The sequence below is a fragment of the Bidens hawaiensis genome, unplaced genomic scaffold (assembly GCF_021521415.1).
Source record: "Bidens hawaiensis isolate Kalapana, Puna unplaced genomic scaffold, B.hawaiensis_p1.1 tig00006055_1, whole genome shotgun sequence".
NCBI classification, from domain to species: Eukaryota; Viridiplantae; Streptophyta; class Magnoliopsida; order Asterales; family Asteraceae; genus Bidens; species Bidens hawaiensis.
The window spans coordinates 725,699-731,330 of record NW_027491399.1 but is presented as its reverse complement, the minus strand read 5'-3'; positions in this window follow the sequence as shown (position 1 = coordinate 731,330).

The following is a 5,632-nucleotide window of genomic DNA, read 5'->3' as shown; positions in this document are numbered from 1 at the left end:
GACATTTTATGCTAGTCCAAATATTAAACCGAAAGGAGAGATGTTATATTATGAGGAGTATGAACATGTGCCTTAACCGAAAACAAAGTACACTTGTTTGGGTGGTTCCATAGTTTTAAAACGTATCATTAAATTGTTTAGTGGGTTATCAACCTTGACAGTGTCAGTTCTTGGGAATTGGTTATGACCTTATACCTCACTAGTTTTATATCGATAACTGATGAACCATCGATCAAGGTGTATGTGTTGCATGAGAGTTTGCTTGAGGGCAAACAAATGATAAGCATGGGGATGTGATGTGTGGGTAAAATCACGTATTTATGGTGTGTAATCTCGCATGTTTTAGTTGGTTAAATATATCGAACATGAAGACTTTGAGCGTGTTTGTGTTTACAGGTTTGCGGAGCTTAACGGAGCTTATTTGAAACTAATTTGGAGTGTTTAATGAAAGAGGAATCGAGATTATACTAAGAGAGGTGATCGGGAACTTAACCGGGCGATCAAGAATCAAAATAAACGAGAATACAGAAATCTGGAACAGGGTAAGCCGTAGGCTACGCCTCCCAGGCCGTAGCCTACGACCTGATGTATGGCATAAGGCAGACGAATCCGTAGGCTACACCTCCCAGGCCGTAGCCTTCGGCCTGATATATGGCATAAGGTAGACAGAAGAATCCTTAGCCTACGGCCCAGCCGTAGGCTACAATAGTTTGGTCGTAGGCTACGGCGGCCTGGCCTTAGCTTACGGACAGGTATGACGAAAATGCAGTATTTGGTTATTTTCTTCCATATTTAAGAGAAAAAAACCCTAAGGTCGATTCATTTAGGAACCATCAGTTTTGGGGCATCTTGGAGGCTACTTTTCATCACCATAACACCTTCTAATCACAAGATTCATCCATGCAATCCTTCTCCAACATCATAATCAAGATAATGAAGATCAAGATGCTAGACTAAGGGCTCCATAATCATCTCCAGGCGTAGGGTTGAGTTGTATGTTAGGTTTCTGATACTTTATACTTAACTTTGGATTTGGACTTGGTTAATCATTCGGTTGATCAGTTATTCATGCTTGTTTGTGTGCTTATATGGTTTTATAGTAATTGATTGCTTAATCTTTTGTCAGTTAATCGATATGTGGCCATCAACAATTAGGATTAAGTTCTTTCGTCATTGACCCGTTTATAATTAACCATATTATTGATTTTGTGTTTCAAAACTTAAAACCGATAATCAAATAGATTTTCATTAAGTTGTGTCAATTGTTCGGATTCAGTTCTGACGTTCAACATAGCCAATCGTTAAGTCTTTTGGTTTACATATTTTAACAAGAAATCGTCCAAAGAAGTGTATCAACTTTCTAACGTGCTTCGAAACCCGAACCCTGGAGTTTGGTTATTTTCATATCACTGTTTTACAAACTACTTATTTAAACCGCTTGACATCACCTGTCCACTTTAATCACTTCATATTAAATTTGAGTTTCACTTGCACTTTCCACTGATTCTCTGTGGATTTGACACCTTAATTGCCTTTGCTAGTAAAGGTATTTTATAAATATTTTTTATTGACCTTTCGACATTGATCAATAACCTATTCGGTGAGCTTGCTTAGTCAGTATGCAACGAATTCTCTACGAGGACACATGGACGCTGCTATCATGGTCCTAAGATATATAAAGACTAAACTTGTTCAAGAGATACTGCTTCTAAAGGAAGGTACTGCTAACTGTTCCCTAGCACAAGGATGTCACTAACATGTTATCTCATATTGTTGGGTGGGGTATAGTTTTGAAGGATTTAGGAGCAAAGCACTCCAACTCAATTGTTTTGTGACATCTAGGTAGTTAAATATATTGCCAGTAATCCAGTCTTCCATAAATGAACAAAGCACGTGAAAATGGATTGTTATTTTGTTAAACAACGGGTGCATTAGGAGAAGTTGAGGCCTTACACATTGATACTAAGTGTCAAAGAGATAATCTCTTCACAAAGCTCGTCGGTGCAAGGTAATTACAATCATTACTGGAAAAGTTGGGCATTTTCAATTTAGTGCTCCAACTTGAATATGAATGAAATATTTGTTTTTGTTATAATTCTATCTCTAACTATAACGAGACTAATGTTGTTATTCTTTTACTTTGAAGAACTAATAAAGAAAGAGAATAGAAAGTAGATATGTAAATTCTAGATACCAATTACTCGTTACAATATATGGTATTTATAATGCCAAAACAACTATTTAGAGATACTATTGGGGGAAAAATGTTATATAATTGGTTTGACAAAATAAAAGGTGTCATACAAAAATCGACGGTGATTCATAACACTCCCCTTGGATGACACCTTTTCAAAACTTCGGGGTCTTGAAATACTACCTCATTAAAAACCTTGCTAAAGAAAACCCAATGGGAAAAAGCTTTAGCAAAGGGAAAAAGAGTGCAATATATAGCTCCCCCTCAAGTTGCAGGTCGTTACATTGTCCGTACATGGCGCATGCCAATATCATGGACATGTTTTCTGAATGTTGTTGTGGGAAGTGATTTTGTGAAAAGATCAGCTGAGTTGTTGCTGGATTGGACATATCTCATCTCAACCTGATTGTCTTTAATAAGGTCCCGAGTATACTCAAAGTATCTTGGTGGTATATGCTTTGTTCTGTCACTTTTGATATACCCTTCCTTCATTTGCGAGACACAAGCTGCATTATCTTCATAGATAGGAGTTGGAATTCGATCTTTCTCTAGTCCACAAGAAATAAATATGTGTCATAACGTAGATCTTAACCATACTCATTCTCTTAAAGCTTCATGCAATGCAATGACTTCAGCATGATTTGAAGATGTTGCAATGAGTGTTTGTTTCTGAGAACGCCATGAAATCGCAGTTCCTCCATTCTTAAATATGTATCCAGTTTGAGATTTTGCTTTATGGGGATCAGATAAATAACCTGCATTTGCATAACCAACTAACCTTTCTTTTGAATCGTTAGGATAATATAAACCTAAATCAGCAGTTCCTTTTAGATACCGAAAAATATGTTTAATGCCATTCCAATGTCTTTTAGTAGGGGATGAACTAAATCTTGCCAATAAATTAACTGAAAAAGAAATGTCAGGTCTTGTACAGTTAGTAAGATACATAAGTGCTCCAATTGCACTGAGGCATGGTACTTCGGGACTAAGAATCTCTTCATTATCATCGCAAGAACGAAATGGATCGTTGTCAACATTGAGTGATCTAACAACCATCGGTGTGCTTAAAGGATTTGCTTTGTTCATATTGAAACGTTTTAAGAGTTTCTCAGTATAAGTTGACTGATGCACAAGTATCCCATTATGCACATGCTCAATTTGTAAACCCAAAAAAAATTTGGTTTTTCCAAGGTCTATCATTTCAAATTCTTTCTTTAAAAGAGAAATTTCTTCATTAATTTCTTTTTGTGTCCCAATTAAATTTAGATCATCAACATACACAGCTATGATCACATATCCTGATGTTGTCTTCTTAATGAAGACGCATGGACAAATAAGATTAATTGTGTATCATTTGCTTATCAAATAATCACTCAAACGTTTGTACCACATCCTTCCAGATTTTTCAGTCCATACAAGGATTTGTGTAACCTGATGGAATACATTTCCTTAGGCTTTGAGCTTAATGCTTCGGGGAGTTTAAATCCTCCAGGAATTTTCATATAGATGTCATTGTCTAGTGATCCATACAAGTAAGCTGTGACAACATCCATAAGACGCATCTCTAAATTTTTAGAGACTGCTAAGCTGATTAAATATCTAAACGTAATAAGATTCATAATAGGAGAATACGTTTCTTCATAGTCAATTCCTGGCCTCTAAGAAAAACCTTGAGCTACAAGTCTTGCTTTATATCTTGTAACTTCATTTTTCTCATTTCGTTTTCTCACAAAAACCCATTTATATCCTACAGGCTTTATTGACTTTGATGTAATGACAATAGGTCCAAAAACCTTTCGATTGTTTAGTGAATTTAATTCAGCTTGCATGGCATCTTTCCATTTGTTCCAATCTTGTCGATTTTTACAATCATCTACAGATTTTGGTTCAGGGTCATCATTTTCTTCCATGATATCACTTGCCACAGAATAAAAAAATATATCAACAATATTTTTCATTTCATCTCGATCCCACATTATATGTGATTGGCCATAGTTGATTGACAATTATTTATTGGAATCATTTATTCATTCTTGAGGGAATGTTATATCATTTATTCTTTCATGAGGGAAGGTTTTGTCAATCATTCCTTCCTTAGGGTCAGTATCCTTTCCGGAGCCCTTTCTTTTTCGAGGATTTTTATCCTTTGAACCGATTGGCCTTCTACGTTTTAAACGTTTTTGGGATTCATGAGGTGCATTATTATGTTTTTGCTTGCTTGGAATCCCAACTCGAGCTGGAGCATTAGCAGCTGGTATATGAGATTTAGTGACCCTGTTTATATCAATAAATGCATCATGTAACTGATTGACAATTTCTTGTAGATGTATTATTTTTTGAACCTATGTCTCACTTTTTTTATCTTGGGTCTAGGTGTAATAATGATGGCACACACCATGATATATTTCTTTCTTGCCTTTTCATTTCTCCCCATAATGCCGGGAATATTATCTCGTTAAAATGGCAATAAGCAAAACGTGTTGTAAATACATCACCTGTTAAAGGTTCAAGGTATCTTATGATGGAAGACGTTTCATATCCAACATATATTCCCAACCTTCTTTGGGTACCCATTTTTGTGTGTTGTAGTGGTGCAATAGGAACATACACAGCACGCCCAAAAATTCTAAGGTGAGAGATGTTTGGCTCATTTTCGGAAGCAAGTTGTGTGAGAGAGTATTTATGATTTGCATTTGGTCTCACACGAATTAATGATCCTGCATACATAATTGCATGACCCCAAATAGAAACAGGGAGTTTTGTCCTCATTATTAATGGTCTAGATATTAGCTGTAGGCGTTTGATCAACGACTCGGCTAAACCATTTTGTGTGTGTACATGAGCAACAGGGTGTTCAACAACAATCCCCACAAACATGCAATAATCATCAAAAGAATGAGATGTAAATTCTCCTGCAATATCAAGCCTTACTCTTTTAATGGTATAATCAGAAAAATGTGCACGTAATTTGATAATTTGAGCAAGAAATTTTGCAAAAGCGACATTACGAGTCGATAATAAAGAGACATTAGACCATCTGCTGGATGTGTCTATTAAGACCATGAAGTATCTAAGTGGTCCATATAGTGGATGAATTGGTCCACATATGTCACCTTGAATTCTTTCAACAAACATTGGTGTTTCTTTATCAACTTTTAATGACGAAGGCCTTGTAGTTAATTTGCAAAGAGAACAAGATGTACATTGAGGCATTTTATCTATTTTGTGGATCCTTTGATCTTTCAGTGGATGCCCATGTGTATTTTCAATGATCCTTTTCATCATTGTGGATCTTGGATGGCCTAATCTGTCATGCCATAAGTTTATGATACTAGAATCATAACAATTTTCTTTGACTGTCATATGTGCTTGAGGCACATTTATATATGTATAATGTAAACCAGAATGGAGCATTGGCAGTTTTTTCAATATCTGATC